Source organism: Cupressus sempervirens, chromosome 11 (assembly GCF_028749045.1).
Source record: "Cupressus sempervirens isolate cs-2001-9-10 chromosome 11, ASM2874904v1, whole genome shotgun sequence".
Taxonomy (NCBI): Eukaryota; Viridiplantae; Streptophyta; class Pinopsida; order Cupressales; family Cupressaceae; genus Cupressus; species Cupressus sempervirens.
The window spans coordinates 62,576,096-62,596,696 of record NC_143128.1 but is presented as its reverse complement, the minus strand read 5'-3'; positions in this window follow the sequence as shown (position 1 = coordinate 62,596,696).

Below are 20,601 nucleotides of genomic sequence, written 5' to 3'. Positions count from 1 at the left end.
GATAACTCTGTAAAGAAATCTTCTAAGAATGCAGAGACATAGAAAGGAAAGAAGGCAGCTACAGTCAAGAAGGATGAGAAACTTTCTTGCACTCATTGTGATAGGAAGGGTCATGATGAAGAACATTGTTGGAAGTTGCATCCCGAATTGAAGCCTAAGTGGGCTCAAAGACAAAATCAGAAGCAAAAAGGTAAAGAGAAAGCCACAAATGTTGTTATGGATCTTGGTTCAGATTCAGATGATGAGACTAAGATAACAGTTATGGGTGTAAAAGGTAAAGCTCCTATCTTTGGTGTTTCTATTCATAGTTGCGCTCCTTCATCTAAAGTTAATGATTTCCCTGAAGATAAGAAAAGGAATGAGTTGTTTCATTTAAGGGTTGTTGCTAAGAACACTAAAATTGATGCACTCATAGATAGTGGTTCTCAAGTGAACTTGATTTCTAAAAATACTGTAAGAAACTTGGGATTGAAAACTACAGTACATAAGAAACCTTATCCACTAGGCTGGATTTGTGAAAATGATAAGTTGCAAGTAACAAGACAATGCACCTTAAGATTCACAATCACTAGTAAATTTGTGGATGAAGTACAATTTGATGTGGTTCCACTAGATATCTGTGGGATAGTGCTTGGTAGCACTTATCTTTATGATCGAAAAGCAATTTTCTATAGGGAAAAGAATCATTATCACTTGTTTAAAGATGACATTTAGTATATTGTACATTCTCACAGGATTAAGACTGATCATTCTTTTGCAAACACAGGGCAGTTAAAGAGGGTAATTAATCCAAGTAAAGAGTTAACTCTTATGTCTATCAGTACAGGTGGTTCTACACTTGAACTTGGAGTAGCTAACCAAGGTCAGATGTTGCAGGATGCACCCATAGTACAACATGAGGGAATGATGATCGAAAGCATTGATGGTTCCTTGGGTAAAAATGTTCCTGTTATGAAGGATCAATATGTTGTTGATTTATTCTCTTTCATTTCTGCATTATTGTTTAGCTTGATGCTAGTCAATGTTTGTTGGTTAGTGGCTACGAAAATTGATGTAGATGCTTATGGAAGTGATAGAATAATGTTTATGATCAACAATGTTGTTGCAGTCTTCATTTTTCTTGTGAGCCAAGTTTTCAGATGTACAGATGATACACGACAAGTGGGGAGGCCAAGTCCTCACTTTATGTTAGAGTAAATGTCACTTTTGGAGGTCCAAAAGGTCTTCAGTGGGGAGGCCTGATCCAGTGGATATTTTCAGTAAAAATTGAAGTGTCTTCAAATCTCCAATTTTTTGCACCATCAGAAAGATCTCAGCATCCTGATTCCAATGCAACTTGAACGAAGTGAAAAGGATTCTGTTCGTGCAAGTTATGTTTGGTCAAAGTTTGGTCAAATCAAGACTAAAGGTTGTAAAAGGGTGAAAAAGTAATCATCTCAAAAGTATTTGACCATGGATTTCAAATGAAAGAGCTGGTCAAAAGCTTTCCAATGGCGTTCATTTCATCAAGAACGGAGATTGGATGTAAAAGTTATGATGGTTTCAAATTCAGGTGGTGAGAACAGGAGAATGTTTAAGAGATTTTTGAAGACTATTCTGCATGTCGAGGGCATGTTATGCTGATGTGTTTAAGGGAATAAGTCTTGGTGCATTTGTAATTGATTTTGGAGAATAATCGGATCGGTCGTACTCTATTGGAGCCGACCCGGAGACGTAGTCACATTTGTGGCGAACTCCGAAATCAAACTTTTTTGCACTCTCTATCTTCTTCTCTCTCAATTCTGTTTATTTTAACTTAAATTCTTAAGTTTTGATGCATAATTTCATTTATGTATGCATGTAATAAGACTTTCGCTAAAATTTGATTTTATTTAAGCATTCAATACTGCAATTAGTCTAGATCCGTTCAATAGATCAATTATAGAGTTTGGTTACTAAATAAATGATAAACGATTTTAAACACCTAGTTGACCAAAGTTGTGAAGGGATATAGCATAAGATTTCCATCAAAATAGTCCTTCAATAATAATTTAGGACCAAATTAGAATGTGACTAGTTATAGTCATTCACCTAGGGCAATCATAAACATTCTTCACAAAAGAAACTATGGAACCATTATAACAACTATCGAACCATTATAACCACACCGATGCAGAAATTATGTTTCACAATCACATTAGTAATGACTCGCCTTGAGGATAGACTGTAAATTTGATATGATAACATTACCTAGTCGCTATGTTATACCCCAAAGTTTTATTGAACAATCAATTAAGTAAGGAACGATGCATCATGCTGCTAGATCACTTTATCAAAAAAAATAAAAGATTGTTGGCTGTGTTTTGCCTCATAAATTTAGGGCATGACAGTCTTGCACACTCTATTCTTCTCGTTGTTGTTCTTGCTCAGATGTTCCCTTGTCATCTTTTATTTTTGCTCCTTCCTCAATAATTTCATTATGATCATCATACTCTTCGTCATCCTTCACTTCAATGGGTTTACATTCTCCATTCTTCATTGTAGTCAACCCATAAGTGAGTCTCCATATCTGGGTGGACTTCTTGACTACATCCTCAATATTGTTTTGCAAAATGCTAAAGGGTCTATATTTAGGTGTGAACCTAACTGCATATTTCTTTATAGCCTTAGCAATTTGTGCCTTAGTTAGTTCAGGCATCACTTGGGCATGTGCAAATCCTGATAAGTCTACACTATTCTTAACATTTTCGCATAAATTTTCATGGTCTTAAAGAGGATTATGACTCACCACCTTAAATTAGTTGATGTCATCTGACTCTGTTTTCTCTTCATTAGACTCAACTTGTGCAACATATTTCTTTCTTGGCCCTTTTGGCATTGACCTCCTTGCTCTGCTGGTTTGGTCTTTTCTTTAGCCTTTTGAGCTGTTGCACATGTAATATCTCTCGTAGTAAGTGTAGTGGACTTGGGTTGACTTGGCTTAGCTACCTTTTTAGCTTTAGTCACTGGTTGGACATTAGCCTTCCTCTTCTTTGGCTCGGTGGGAGTAGGTTCTTCCACTACTTCTTCTCCCTTGACACCTTCAGTAATTTCAGTCTCCTCCTCTTTTGGTTGATCTTCAGCCATACCCTATGTTAATGCAAGAGGCGCTTGTGCTTGGGTTTCTTCTTCCTCTTCTTCTTCTTCCTCCTCCTCGACACCCTCTCCAAATTTAGCTTTCAACTTCTTCACTATCTTCTCCTTTTTCTTCATGGCAGAGGTAGCCTTCAATTCCATTATGATTTTGGATTTAATTGTTTCAAAATTTCCAAATATCTTTGCACTTTTATCTACCTCTTATGATAGTAGAGCAGTAATGGCTGTAGAAGCTTCATCCACATTTATTTCATAACATAAGGGTCTCAACCATCTCACCCTTGGTGTAGCAGCTTGTGCAAAAATGTAGTCAACATCCAAAAGAAAACATAAATCATCATACTATTTCTCTACTTGTGACACTGGTATTCTGAACCTTTTTTTCATTGACTGTTTGAAATTTTCAAAGTAGCTAGTCATCACACATTCAAAGTTTTAACCTAACTATCTAATGTATTCACCAATTTGCATTGCTACTAACCTATTAGTTTTCCATGCAATAGTTCCAAATGTTGGAAAGGTATTTTGCACATAAAATAATATGTGTATTAATATGGAACCAAATTTGCATTGTGCACTCTTTATCTTTCTGATTGTTCCAAGTTTCTCAATCAATTGTTGCAATTGTAGCTCTGCTAGATTATATGTATGATATTTCTTAACAATCTTGTATCCACAACTATACAGGGCACATTGTTTAATCTACTAGATTGATAGAACTTGGGTGATATAAACCTTACAACAGAGGATCAATGTTTGTGTCAAGTGTCATGCCTCTCTTATTCCATATAGCTCCAATATTTTTCTCAATTACTTCCTTTGAGTCACTTCTTAGTATCTTAGGCTGATCTAGGGTTGGGTAACCATTAAACCTATGAATTATTCTCTTATTAATTTTGATAGATCCATTGTCTAGCCATAGTGAACCATCATGAATTCAGCTAAGCACTATCCTAATCCATTATGTCTTGAATACATTTGGAAAATCTAGGGCTCATGTTAATCCCTTCCTTTCAAAAATTTTGAATTCTTCTTTCAAAATTCCATTATCATAGAGTTTGTTGTATGCTTCTTTAATTTCCATATCACCAATGCTTCCTATCTTACATTTGTAGCATTTTCTTACATCTTGTACCATTAAAACATTCAATGGAATAATTGACAATGCACCATAAGTGTCTTGCTTATAAGCAATAACAGGAATAGCTTTGAAAATGGGTTGTTTGACTTCATTACTTACTAACTAAACATTCAAAACTTCATTTCCTTCAACTTTCTTTGAACTTGATGCCATAATGAGAAACTAGGGTTTACAAAATTTTAAACTACATAGCTCGGCTCTTGATAAATAACTTATAAAATTTGACAAAATGATGTAGCATAGTAGCTAAAATATTTTGCAACTAATTTGGATGGATTTCTAGATTTTCTTTTGCTCTGCTCGCTCTTTCTTGAATTCAAAATGATAAAAAATGGGCTAAAATCGATCAAATACCCTTTGAAAACCTTGCAAATAGTGTTGAGTGCTTACATAACTGTAAGCTTGGCATAAACTAGTTTCTAGATGACTCGATAACCATTAACATTTCCATCAATCGACAACCATTATGAGCTCAACATCTTCTAGCATTCCACTTGGCACATTTAGGAAACTTTTATATTCAGTAGTAACATGAAAAACTTAAAGATTTGTCTTGGATTTCTAACAACATCTTGCATCTTTGTTGATGCTAATGTAATCTTTTCAGTATTAAAACCTTTTGGAACTAATGTATGATATAACATTTAAATATTAGTCCTACATACCTCTTGATTACCTAGTTTGATGATTTGTGATCACCTGACCCATTGGGTGAAGCGATCCCTTCTCCATTTGATGTGTTGCAATCATCTTTCTTTTTCCATGTCTTGTTCATCTCATCTCTAGTTTGTTCAACATCTCCCTTGCCTTTACCTTTATCAAATTCACAACTTGGTGCCTTTGACCTTATTAGACAATATCTACTGATGTGACCAGTCTTCAAACAACTAAAACATGTGGTTTGACTCAACCACCTTTGGTAGTTACCTCTGAAGTGTGTCCTAATACAATTTTTAGGAACATGTCCATATTCTTGACAATAATGACATCTATACCTTTTTGATGACCACATAGGTTTGGATTTGCACTCAAAAGCTTTATGTCCATACTTCTGACAGTTATAACAATATCCTTCAAATCTTTGTGTGTGCATGGTCTTGGTTCTACATTCATGTGCTTGATGACCTTGCTTTTTGAACTTATGGAAGTGAACCATGTGCTTAGGCTTGATATTCTATTTTGTAGTCTTTCTTCTACAGACATTAGTAGTATATCCTTTCTTATCACAATCATAACAAGTAGGTTTCGAGTTCTTACCTTTGTTGTTCCTTTCTTCTACACTTTTGGATGATTCTCCTTCTTTAGTACTTGTGAATCCCAGTCTAGATATATCATTATTGGATCTAGGGGATCTCAATAATTGGTCAAAGTATTTAATGGCTTCATTTGGCTTGTTGAAACTTTCAGCAGACTCCTTTTCCCTTTTTAGATCATTCTACAATTTTAATGTAGTTATCTCAATGTCCCTGACATTCAGTTCATAATTGGCATTCATCATTTGACTTAAACTATCCAATTGCATGTTGAAGATCTTGGTTAGCTCTGTTGACTTCTCTTCTAGTCTATTTTTTAGAATTGTTTTGTCTTCATCAATCATAGCTTTGTCTTCCATAGCTTTCTTCTTCTATTTAGTCACCTCACATAGCAGTATGGCTTGTGATTCTTGCTCTCACTTGAGATTTATGATTTCCTTAGCTTGGATTCTATTATTTTCCATCAAATCTGTAATTGTTGGATCAAATTCATTTGAGTCTCCATCTTTAAATAGCATGGTAGTGTCAATCTCTTTGTATTGTGTGTCATTTTCTACAATAACAATTTCTTTCCTTCTCTTCAAAGACTTCTTTAGTTCTTCTCTTGCTTCATCTAGTAGATGTAGAATGAGTTGTATCTCAATTCCTTGATTCTTAATAATCTTTCCCAACTTGTAGAATTCCATTTCAAGATCTTTCCTCAAAGCTGCAAAGCTTCTCTTTTAGAGAACAAGCTTCTGATATCAATTGTTGGAATTACAATAGGAAAGGTAAACTTCTTGGGCGGGGGTGGTGAATCAATAGTTTACACTAGGACCCATAAAATTTTCACCACACATCCATCTCATACATTCAATGAATAAATTGAAATAACATGTAAACCATGTAAATCTAAAACATGTTAACATATAAGCAATCACACGCATATGATAGTATATGCGATTTACCCAGAAACCCTCCAATGAGAAGGTAAAATTGGGGTGGGGATGACACCCACAAATCTTCATTACTGTAGCAATAAAGTGTATCCACCATGAAACATGATCTACCCTATGAAAGGTCTACCCTGTTACAGGCTTACAAAGACTGTTCGGTCTCACCTTGTTAAAGGATTTCAACACCCTATTAGAAGTGTGTCTGGTTAAAGGACTTTAAATCACAACTAAGTAAGCACCCTATCAAAGGATTTCATAGATCCTATTAGAACTACTCTATTAAGAGATTTTGACTAAAATCACCTATTAGAATGTCTTAGCATTCATCTTGTGGTTAGCACTTAATTTCTTGATAATAGATCACCTCTAAACTAATGTATCTTCGATCCTCCTTGATCAAATGTCTCTTTGTTGTATTCTTTTATTTTCTTTGTTATACTCTAATTGATTTTGCAATGTAATCTCACTTCATAACTTCTAAGTCACCATGAATGCTTTGTTTCTTTCATGCAAACTATTCTCTTCAGTCCTTCAACCTTCATATAAAGTTTAGGGTTTGTCCTCCTTAAGAAGACTTTGGTGACTTAGGATTAGGTATGAATTTATGGCTGAGATCCATCCATTTTGCCACTTAATCCTTCCCATTTTCTAATTGGCTGTATGTAATTGCATAGGGAATCTAACTAGAGATTTAGCCTTATCTCCAAAATATCAAAATTCAATCTTAAATTGGCTAAAAAATGGTTTACATAGTTGTTTGTGCCTTTACAAACAAATATGTCAAAACGATTTTACTTGAAATCTAAAGTTTTTGATGCTCAACATGCACTAATCTTTATATTGTGACTCAACATCTGTAGCGCTTGGCATCCACTATTTACATGGCACTTGAATCACTCGGCATACACTATCTGTTCGGCACTTGAGTGACTTGGCAAACGAGTGGCTCGACACTCACTATGACTCGACATGGTCCAATAAATAGATGTTGTGCTCAGCATGTACTACTTGTTTGACATGAACTAAGTAAGTAACTTAAGTGTGTTGACACTCACTTGTCAAAACCAATCTGAGATCAACAATACCTTAGTCAAAGTTACACCTGATCTGTCCCAAGAGCAACATGCTTTTTTTTTGGCAAAGTATAGGAAAAAAATTGTTCCTAAGTATAGAATGTTTATAATTTTACAAAATAAAATGGAATTTGTTGAACAACAAGATGAATTGCTTTGAAAAATCATTTTTGGGTTATCAACCAAGGGAACAGATATAGAGAAAGGAACTGAAATTGTGACCATCAAAGATGATCACAATAGTGGAGAAAGTTCAAGTGTGCCAAGTTCGCAAGGCAACATGTCACCAACATATGTCAACACCCTTGACACTCTAGAGGCCAAGAAATTAAGGCTCATAGGTACATAGATAGTAACTAAAATAAAGGACACAAGTGTAGATAGTCAAATTATTTCAACACCTCACATTGAGGTAACTAAAGAGGTAAGTAGAGCTCAACTGGGTGCAACCATTGTTTTCTCGAGCACCTATGTACCAACACAACCAAGTTGTGAAACCCCCTCACCAACTCCCAAAGCAATGCTGAGCAACAACACTCCTTCACTAAATAAGAGAAATGAAATAAGAGACATCTTAGTAGATATTGAAGTCAGTCTGGATTGAATAATTGAAATTCCACAATTAGATTTGGAAAATATTACATTGGAGCAAACAATTTTGTTACAAGATATTTTGTCAAGGAAGAGCTAAGAAGAGAGTACAGACAAAAGTAGGTGCTTTATGATGTTACAAACATTTTTGTTGATGCTTTTGATATTTCCAAATTTTGATGACGAAGCCTTAATTACTGCTCACCTTGTAAATATTGTTGAACAAGTAAATGTTGGTAATATGGAATCTAATGAGAAATTGATGGATTGGTCAGCTAGGAGATTTTAAAATAAGGTTGTGGATAAAGTTTCCATTACAACTGCCTAGTAGAAAGTTTAATTACAAGAACATGTACAGATTATGACCAAACTCGTTTAGAAAGTATAACACTTGTACATCATTTTATCAGATATGCCAAGATTTACGAACCACATTTAGGCACAAAACACTAGATTCAAGCTAAGATATAGAGATCTAGCAATATTATTTCATAGTCAACAACATCTAGTATAGATCACTACAATAAGTTCTTGAATGCTCAAGGCACACTAGCCGAGCTTCAAACAGCTAACAACAACATGAGATTTGCATTGATCTCTATTCAAGAAATGTTGATACCTCATTTAGAGGTCATGTAGAGGGAGATGCAATCAGGCCATGATCTTATCAAAGAAGATCACAATCTTTTAGTAGCTAATATCTTAATTGACTTAGCTACATGATTGTAGTTGTAGAATCACATTTTGGAGGCAAGAAGAGCCACGTAGTATCATGCACTTTCCATGATCACCCAAGTTTATTAGACATTCATTGATAATACAGTTTGCTTCCATCCATTCAACCCCAACAGTCATGACATAAGTGTTAAAAAACAAGGGGGAAATAATTTTTTGTCATAAAGAAGAGTATGTGGCTAAAGTATTCATTTATACATTGTTTATTCATTATTCATTTTTGCATAAGTCATAAGACTTAGGGGGGGTGCTGATATTAGATTGTATTTGTAATGATGTAATCATGATAAAGTGTTTTTACCACTAATCTCAAAGGGGAAGATTATTGGTATCTCTAGCTATTGTTGTCTATTAGTGTCAAACACTTCAATCATTTACTAGGTAGAGTCAAAGGGTCATTACTATGACCGAGCTACTCTATATAGGAAAGTCATGTACATAAGTATGTATGTATCAAGCTCTATAGGAGCCAAGAAAGTATACAGTCACCAAGTATTTTCTATACAAGCTGAGCTCAAAACCTACTGAGCAGTCTAAAGCATATAAGTGCCAAGTTACATAGTACATGCCAAGCACAACACTGATCGAGCATAAGGAATGTCAAGTATTAGAAAATAGTAAATGTTAAGCAATACAAAGTTTACATAAAAGCCAAAAATGATATAGACTTTGAGGTAAATCATTTTCAAGCTAACATGGAAGGAACATTTAACATTTGTAGAAGTTGTTACAAAGAGTTTTATTCATTTATGACATGGATCATAGATCCCTATGTTTTATGATCAACAACTCATATGAAGAGGCAAAATATGGAAGCATCTAGAAAAATCTTTACATAATTCTTTACATAGAGAAGGTTTTAACCTATATTGTGTGATAAGGGATGAGCAGAAGTGTAAGTGCAAAAATAATGGCAAGAGAGGAAGATAAGAGTTATGTGAACATATCAAAGATCATATTAGAAGTCAGTAGAGGTGTTTTGTTATCACTTAAAAATGCAAGTGATTGAATTAGAGAACTGAAGGAAGAGAAAATTATTATCGGATTAGAAGAGAGGATCAATTTACAAAGAGAAAACTCAAAATAAACTCACAACTAATACCAAGAGTTAGGTACTGAATTAGTTCTAAACAACTTGAATCAGGATAAATCTCTTCACAGAGTGGTCTTAACAGATCTTTGTAAATCTCCTAACAAAGTCCTTACTTTATTGTAAGTGTTAAATCCTTTAACAAGGTGAGACCTAGGAGTCTCAAATGCTTTTAATAGGGTAGACCCTTCATAGGGTAGATCATATCTTATGGTCAAACATTGTAACCCTAATAGATTAACTTTATTATTGCAATAGTCAAGATTTGTGGGTGTCATCCCCACCCTAGTTTTACCTTCACCTTGGAGGGTTTATGGGTAACAAATATTGTGTTATGTGTTTATTTTCATGCACATGATAGTTTAGATTTACATGTTACAACAAGTTTATTATTACAAGTTTTACATGCACAAGACAACTCGTGAATATGTGAATGAATGACTAAAAAGGAAAAGTGCTTAAGATTCTGATTCAGCACCCACCCCCCCTCTCAGTATCTTGTTATCCTATTTATACCTTTATCAATCAATAGAAGAATATTTGGTCAAATGGAAATAAGGACCTATTAAAGATTCATCATGGATGACCAAGGAGGAGGTCTACCATCTTGGTTTTCCTCTATGTAAGGGAAATATTGCATCACCCAAAAATATTTTTGTTTTTCCTTTTCAGTAAGGATTGTTTAAGTGCAGAGTTGCTATTTTTGGAAGGTTAATATTTTTATTAAGTTGGTCATGCAATCTTATAATGTTTTGATTTCATCCATGGATGTTCATTTTAGATATATTATCCTACTAGTAAAGTTTCATTGCAGTAGCAAGGGTATTTATGGAGTTATTGAGATTTTTTGGTACAAAATATTTGAACTTGGTTTTGAAGGGCTTAGAGGCTCCAAAAAGGGATAAAACCCTAGTTTATTGGAGTTTGCACGAGTCAACCATTATAGATCAGATAGTGTCATTTTCAAAAAGGGGCATTCATAGTCAATTAAAGGAATAGTGGAGGATTTATAGTCTCCGAAAGTTGTGTTACCTAAAATTATGGAAAATGAAAATTTTTGGGATGCCTTTAATGTAATAAAATATGAAAAATTGTCAGAAATTTAGGGTTAGGTAGCCTTAGGTTCTAAGAATGAAATTCTAGAACCTTCTCAGGTGGTGGAAAATTCTTATATAAAGAAAGCTCGTAGGGTTGCTTAAGACAATTATGGGTTGTTGGTGGTGGCTCCAGCTTAAAGAATATTATAAGGAAAACACTCATGTGGCTTTGCATGTTGTATTTCTAAAATTTATAATTTCATACTTTTGGAGGTAATAAGAAGCTTATTTTCTATTCTTACAAATTTTTGTTATTCCTTTATTTGTTGTGTGTTTTTGTGTTGATAAGGGGAGTACCCTTAGTCAAAAAATTTCTAGTTGTTCTTTTAAAAATGAATAATGTTATTTTTTATATAATCAATATCTATACCCTTAACTCTAGAGGGGGTTGTGGTAAGACATAGGGTTAAATCTCTTATCTTATCTCCAACAAGAGAGAAGCTTTATTATGGGGGACTTCAACACCTCTTTATACCCATCCAAAAATTTCGGGAGTTGGTGGACTATAATGGTGATATGAATAGCCTAACATATTTTATAAATAAGAATGACTTGATGGATGTAGAACTCCATGGAAATCAACTTACATGGCCCAACAACCGAAAGGGTCAATACGTTACACAAGTCAGGTTGGACAAATGCTTAGTGGGATATGTGAGTTAACATGTCTCACTAGTTTCTATGCCTATAAATATCTCTAATCGTGCCTCCATATAGTTCAAATGGGAAAATAAACCTTTATCTAGACTCTTTCTTATTTTATATGATATTATGTGACAAAGTCACATGGATACATAGATTGTATAAAAATATGGTAGAATATTCTAGTTTAAAGATCAACTACATACAACATTTCTTAAAAAATAGAAAACATAAGGAGAGAAGTGAAGGAAGGGAGAAAATCTTCATTTGGAGATAGCTTCAAAAAGAAAAGAAAAATTAAAGGTAAATTAGAGCAATTACATCAAGCCACATCAACAAGAAACATTTCTAGGAAAACTTGATGGATGAAATAAGGAGATAAAATTACTTCCTCCTTTCATTAATCTACTTCAAAACATAAAAAAAATACTAATATTCTTATCTCTTTATCTAATGGTAATAATGAGATGGTTCCTAAAGAGGACAAGAAAGGGGAATAGGTTATTGAATTTTTCACTTGGACCTATGTTGAAAAGGTTAGGAGGGATAACCGTATGTTTTTAGATAATCTCTTCTCCCATATCCTCACAGACATAAATGACCCAGACAACATGTTGCTACTAGAAAAGGTATCTGAACAAGAAGTTAAGGTGGTGGTTGTTTCCATGTATGCCTATATATCTCTTGGTCCTAATAGATTACTGCATACTTTCTTTTCGAAATTATGGGAAGTGATTAAGTATGATGTCAATTTGGCAGTCAGAGACTTCATTAGGGCCAAAAAGTTATCAAGGATTATGAATAACACCTTTATTATTTTTTATGCCTAAGAGGAAGAAAATGTATGCAGAATCACTTCCTATGCTAATCTATTACAAAGGTTTCAAGATACAAGCAAGTGAACAAATGAAATAACAATGAACACATAACACAATGATTTGTCATGGGGGAATCCTTATGGGAGGATTAACCTACACTATAAGACCTACATAATATATTATCAAATGAATGGATACTACAACACACTTGCAATACAAGTTCTTACAAGAGTATCACCATAACTCAGTCCAAGAGGAACTTCACAAGTTCCCTTCTAGTGCTTGATTTTGCAAACAAAACACAATGCTCAAAATCCTCTCCAAGCCCTCCTTTTATGGGCTTATTAGAACCTGAACACCACTTGTGATTTTAAAGTACCATGTACAAAATGTCCTTGACACATGTTGCACATGCATGACTTGTGTTGCCTAAGATAGGCATAAATGAGGGTTAAAATAGTGTCTTACATCCAAACTCTTATTGTTGGAAACTACAATTGGAACAATTATAACTATGTTGTCATTGATGTCAAACCTATTGGTGAGACAAATTGCTATTTCATCTAAGTGTCATATCTATTTTATTAATGAAGAGAATTTGAGAAGTTTTGATTTGAGTAAAAATAGGTTTTAAAGGACCCAAAACCTTTACATCACAAAAGTCTAGAGATAAGCATGATAATAGAGCATCAGAGAAAAGTATCAAAAAACAACATGAGACAGACCTCCAACAAAAATAATCAAGAGGTCACACATGACAGAGCTAGAAAAATAGAAAAAGTACAACAAACGGATAGCAACCGACCAGCTAAGAAGTCTTTATCAAGTCAACAGCTTGATCCACTAGAGTTTGCATGTTATCAGAAGCAGCCTTCACCTCATCCTTCTTACTAACTTCCTCATTCTTCTTAGAGTAAGCATGGGTACGTTTACTAGTTCCCTAAGTGTTAGCCCCTAGAGGGCATTCCTAGCCCTTATCAACTTCATTCCTCTTCAAAAGATTACTCACATTGTTCGCCAGTTGTTTCAACAATTTATCCATATTACCTAGCCTAGTTTCTAGTTTCAACACCTTCCCCTGAATGTTGCTAATATCCTTATCCATGATCCTTAGTTTTGCTTCCATCAATGGAATCTTATGCATGAGATTTTTCACTTCTTTAGAATTCTTAATAACTTTCGAGAGCCTGTCAATGTGTTGGCCTAAAGTTCTCTCCCCTATGGAAGTCTTACTAAGTTGTTCCATTTCCTTACCCAGTAGCTGCATTTGATGCTTGAGTATACCAATCTCCTTCAAAATTTATTCATAATTTGATAATTTGAGAAGTTATTCATAACAAAGGTTGAGTTATGAAGAAGAAACTACAATGGACACTTGGTTAGTTGGACTTTGACATGATAAAGAGATTAATTAAATCATGTTACAAGTGGAGAATATAGTCAAACTAAATCCTTGAAGATGCGATCAAAGATAGATCAAATGCATAGGCTTGACCGAGTAATAGAGAAAAAGATTAAAGAACTTGAAGTATATTTCAAGTGATGCTAGTGTTGACCAAGTGACAAAACAAGTTTAGCAAAATTAATGTTGATTGAGCATCAATATCAAAAACATGATTAGATTGACCCAAATGTGGGGTCCCACCGAGCGTGCCAAAATGTATCACCTAGTTTAGTAGTGTAACATGAATACTAGCTATTAAGGAAAGCATTAACAATGCTAAAATGAGTAAACACTTAAGATAGGACTGATTTGTTATCACCACAAATGGAGGCAAACCAAGAATGGTAAGCTCCAAATGGTATAACACAATGATGCAATAGATTTGTCCCCGATTTAAGGTATGTGTGCTCACAAGTATAGCTCAAGCTTCAAATGGATGGATGGGGTGAGTGAAATAAGGTTGTAACAATGGAGTCATGGAGTGATTTTGCCATTATAATGGTATTTTGGTAGTGTGTGTGCTCTCAAAATATCATTATAACTTTGCATGGAGGATGGATTCTTTTAGAAGAGAGGAGGTTCAATTTATAGGCCAAGGGTTGAAGGAATGGATGGCCAAGATTTCAAGATGATGAGATGGTGAGGGAGGGTCAGGATGCACTCAAAAGGGAGCACAAGGATTGTGCTTGTTTATCACCAATGGGGAGGTGACACTTGTCACAAGGAGGATGAGTGTGAGAGGATAGGATAAGGGTTGGGCAAAGGCTTGATGAGGGTGGTTGAGTATGCAAGACTCATGAATGAAAGTGTAAGAGCCATTAAGAGGAGTGTAAGAGATATTTGAGGGTCATTTATGTTGGAGGGTGAGGGGAAGATATCTGTTGACTTTAGCTTGGGTTAGCAAGTCTTAACCCATGTTTATGATTGTGCACATGATTAGAAGGGGATTAGGATTACCTTATAAGGGGGGTTAGGTGGTGAGTGATTTGGCTTTGATGGGATGGGTTAGTTAGGTGGCTAAGTGAGGTTAGTATGTGTGAATGGGTTGGATTAGGGGTCAGGATAGGGTTTAGGGAGGCTCTTGGATTTTAGATATTTTATTAAATATTTTATTCAATAAAATGGGAGTATGGAATTAAATTGAATAGATTTAATGATTTATCCAATTTAATAAAGGAATAGGGATTTAATTGATAAATTGATTTTGGGTGATCATTTGATTTTATCAATTGGACTATAGTTAATTAAATTAATTAATTAACTAAGGGATGATTAATTAATTAAATAGTAAATATTTAATCAATAATGTCCTAGGAGATGACTAAATCTGATTACTTATTGATGTAATTAGATTTAGGTGTCTACATTTTGCCCCTCTTTGACATAGTGTTGAAACAACACTATTTCAAAGAAGTTCAAACATAAATGACACGAAGAAGACCTTTTTTAAGGAAACATAGTTGCCCCAATTTTGAGTAGAAGAGAAGAGAATGGATTGCATGATGTCCCCTCAAGAAGGTGGAGGGGAGAGAAGGTGAGGCCTGACAACTTCTTGAAAAGTACAAGAAACAAGGGTGAGCAGAAGGACTAAGAGTGGCTAAGAGAGGGGTTAAGGAAGCTCATACTCGCACTATGGGAGGAAAACCTTGTGCCCAAGGACAAGCGATGGTTAAGGACAGGTGTTAAGGGAGTGGGGGGGGAGGGTGATTGGCTATTGAAATTAAACCTAGGGAAGTGATTCAGAAGATGGTAAGGTTGGGGAGATTATGATTCTAGGATTAGGATTGGTGATGACAAAGGGTATGATTGATGCAAGAGCTATTATTATGATTGATACAAGATTGGATATGATGGGATTGAGAGATTGGTTGGATCATGATGGCAGGATTGATTGGATGGGATGCTTGGATAGGATAGGATTCTTGAATAGGGTGGCATTCTTGGGTGAGATGGGAAGCTTGGAAGAGGATGGGATGCTTGGATAGGATGGGTTGCACTAATAGGATGGGATGGGATGTTTTGATGTAATCAATTGAAGCTTGAGCGTGGGGGTGTTCCAAAGGGGAAGCACCATCATGTAATTGAGCATTTATTTTGATATAAGAATATTGGGTATATGCCAGGGTTACCAAGAACATCAAGGCCTTTGTACCAATATTACAGAGGATTGATGTAAAACAAACACACAAGGATTGCCCCAGCATCACACATGAATCTTGGAAGAGTCAGAGTGGAAACGATACTGGGGAACCCACAAGCAGAAAAAAAAGAAAAGATGAAAGACCTAATCAAGGCCTTGCACTCAAATTGCCCCATTCATAGCACACCATGATATAAAAGATCGTGGTGACCTTGAGGAGGGAACAACCCAAATCACTTGAAAGAGATACTTTAAGAACCATGCTGGAAATCCTAAAAAGAAAATAAATCGAAAGAAAATGTAAATCCACAAAAAAGTTAACATTTTGCCAAAGAGATCGATACGACTGGATACTGACAGACCAAGATCAGACGAGAGGAAGGATGCATCCTGCAAGGGTCTATCGGTAATATCAAGGACTAGGATGAGCTAGGCAATCAGAACTCTTTTAGGACAACATTTTGATGACAAGGGATCTTGTACAAGGATTCGCTAAAGCACTTAACCAAGAGAACTGCAATTTGTGATCAAGTAGGAACTAACACAAAGAGATGAGAGGTATAGAATGATACCAAGCGAAGGACTAACATGCAAGGAACATACAGTTGACAGATCAAAGGATTTATAGGGGATTACGATACAAAAGCTCATCATGGTAGGATAGTAGTGAGAAAGATAAAGATGAGAAGATTATGGGATGGAAGGTTTGGGATGAGAAGATAGTGGATAAAAAGCTCGAGATGGGGAGATAGAGGAAAAGCGTGGGATAAGGAGATAAAGGGGATGAAAAGCTCAAGAGGAGAAGATGGTTTGTAAAAAGCTTAAGATAGTGGGAGTAAGAAGGCTCAGAATGAGAAGAGAGTGGATGAAAAGCTTAGGATGAGAGGATAGCGAATGGAAGCTCAGGATGAGGGATAGCTGAGGGCTAGATACCAATGACAAGGGATGTACTAGGTGATGAAGAGATGGAGGTAATGTTGGGAGATGCAAGGATAGATGAAAAAGGGAACAATGGATAGAGGGATTTGGGTAGAGGAATGCAAAAAGATAAGGATTGAGGGAAAGATGGACACGACACAATCTCCAAGGAATAGAGTGCCCCCAGTTATAATATGCTATTCAAGAGGATTTTTTATGAGGGATGCGATAGGATTGAATATTGGTCAACAAGAGGATGAGGGAGAAGCTAGGATGTGAAAGGTTAATGAGGTAGAGGATAAGGAGGATGGGTGGATGAGGACAATGGAGGGATTGGATGGATGAAAGAATGGGTAGATAAAGGATAGGTGGATACAAACTTTGATGGAAAATGGATGTCAAAAGGATGACCAAAAGCATGAATTTATTGGTGGGCTTTATTTCTATCAAGATCCAAAGGAGAATGGTGGGTGAAATGGATAGGATGTGGTTGGTATGGTGGGATGAGATGGGGATGATGGGTGATGGAAGATGCCCCCAAGTGTATGGAGCATTTGGATGGAGGGATTACGCATGACACTTGTTTGCCAAGTTTTCACCATGGTACTTGTCCAAGGCGCCTGAATTGCAAAGTTTTCACCATTGGACGATTTTTTTGGTTTTTGCTCTTTTTGTTTTTTTTGTTTTTTTGTTTTTTTGTTTTTTTTTTACTTTTTTGATGCATTTTTACTCATAGATGTTGGTAGGATGGATGGAAAAGGATTGGATTGAACAAGTGGAATGGTGGGTGGGAGTTTGGCAGATAATGGATGCGAAGACATAAGGTAGGTGGGTAAATGGATGAGGAATTTGGAAAGATCATCATTAGCACACACCTTGAGAGGTGATAAAGTAGTGGGAAAGATGGTATTGAGTGAAGTTGAGGAGAAAATGGAAGAAGAGAAAGATAAGGACTAAAGGTAGATTTGGAAGATGGAGGATGGGAAATTTAGGATAAGAAGCATATGGACTAAGAGTGGGTTGGGGGGATGAAGAATGCATATATGGAGATTTGGATAAAGTATGAATGGATGGGGCTTTTTGAGTAGCATGAATGGATGCCAATTGAGATTTTTGTTTGAGATGCATTTCTTTTATGAGCATCTTGGGTATCCACATGATTTTTGACTTTGTCAGCTTGGGCCTTTGTGGCCTCTTGACTTTTTCTTTGATTTAGATCAAATGTTTCTCTTCTTGAACATGTATTTTAGAAGGGACATGTTGAGACTTGGATTTTTGGATTTATGCTTTTGTATTTTGGCATCCAATATGCTTCTATTAGCCATGGGATAGGAACAAGAGCATGGATGAGATGGAGGGATATTGGATGGAGTGATAGGGTTTGAAGGTTGGAAGGGATTCAAGGATGAGTGCCTTTGATGATCTAGCTTGTGGATTTGAGGGGAGGGAAGGATAGATTGGAACATAGGATATGGATGGATATAATTGCCCAAAATGGATGGAGGAAATAAAGGATATGGGCCTAAATAGATGGAAACGGGGAAGGTGTAGGTCCAGAAATAGATGGAGGAGATAAAGGATTCATATTAGGTATATAAGGACCCAAAATGGATAGAAAGGGTGGGGGATTTGGATAAGGGGTATATGGACCCAAAATGGAGGGTTGAAAAGAAGTAGGATAAGGGCCCAAAATAGAAACGGAACAAGATGGATGGGAACTTAAGGGTGGAGATGGAAGGACTTGGGACCATGCAGGGATAGAGGGGATACCAACATCTAGAGATACACTTTTATTTATTTCTTCAATATGATGTTCATTATTTGGAACACAAGATGTGAGTCCATTTTTAGCTAAAGGAGTCGAAGCTTCATATATGATAGTTAGGTCTTCTTCGATGGATCTATCATCATGGATTATGGGATATGTATGATCATGGAGTAGAGGGGATGGAAGGATATGATCTTGATTTGGATGGAGTGATGGAAATGGATCTTTAGATGGAGTAGGTGTGATGGTGGGATTCAGATATGGAGGGGATGGTAAAAGTGGATCATGTAGGGGAATAAAAGGGATGGCGGGATCTTCTGTTGTGTCGAGGGATATTCCAACATGCTTATGGACAAGATCTTGACAGGAATGGGTTGGAGTGGATGGTATGATAGGAGAAGTATGGATGGTCTTTTTAAGTGAGGTAGATGGATGTGTAGGAGTTTCTTCAATGGGGATGAGCTGATGGGGGAGGGACTCATTAGGTTCATTATATGGGATTTGGGTAATGCTAGGAGGAGGAGATGTGGATGGGATTTGGAGGGATTCGATGGATGGGAGGTAGGAGATGGAAGGGGTTTGATAAGTGGGGTGGATGCGATAGGGATGGTAGTGATAGGACAATGTAAGAGGAGTGATGGGGTGGGAGAGGGAGTTGCTTTGGGCTTCCTTGTAAAATTCCTTGGAGATGAGTGTGTTGGACTAGGAGGAGTAAGGGGATTAAGGTGATGCATTGTAGAACTAGGATTGGTTGGAGGATTTGGAAAGGGGTTTGGAAGAGATTCGGATGATGAATTTGGACTAGGGATGTAGCTACTGGAATTATTCTGGAATGGTGGAGACTAGGAGGTGAAGGTAGAGGAAGATGGAGATATACTGATGTATAAGAGGAATATGTGGGCACAATATAGGAAGGCAATAAAGATGAGGATAGTAATGGATTTCCCTTGTCAAAGGTATGGTAGGGAGTACTAATGGGTATACATGGAGGAAAGATGGAGCAGTTTGGAGGAATGTTTAAATTTTGGGGGATGTTTGGAGGAATATCTCTAAGGCTTTCAATATACCCGTCATAATCGACAAGATCACCATCATCATTAGAATAGGATGAGGTGGGAGAAAAGGTGGGATGACAGAACTTAGTGTAATAGGATTATGACATGATGTGCTTGGGGATGAAGGATGAATACGAAAATGCAGATTAGGATAAGTTGGTAAGCTTAGATTTGGATTTGGATGATGAGTTGGGTAGGGATGGGATATTGCATAGTTAAGACAATGGAGAGAAAAAGGAAGATTCTATGGAAGACCTCAAGAATGATGATACTAGAGGAAAGCTTGGAAGCTTGGATGAATCTTGGATGAGGCAGTGACTACGCTAAGTATGCCCTTCATTTGGGTTGAATGATTGACCAATGGTTGGGTTGTTGCGAATGGACTTGCTAACAACCATTTCAAAGGATAGACAAGTGATCTCTTTAGCAAAATGATTTTATTTTTTCTAAAACATGGGGAGGATGTTGAACACGCAAGCACGTCAAACACATCAATAGCCCTATAAGGTTTTTTCTAGGATATAAAAGCTTAGCTAGGGGTGTCCTCAATATACGCAAGGTACATGAGGCCCAAATCTGTAGATGAAAGAAAATAATGCTACTCAGCTGGGAGGAGACGACAACCCAAATCTCCACCTTCACTTCCCAAAGGTATAAAGTTATTTGGGGCTTAGCCAAGAGTAACAAGATTATGCTTCTAAGAGAGGTGTCTTTTGATTCACCTCCCAATGTTTATACTCCACCAGGATGCTAGAGTTGAGGTCGTCCCAAGGGGTGATGAAATCCC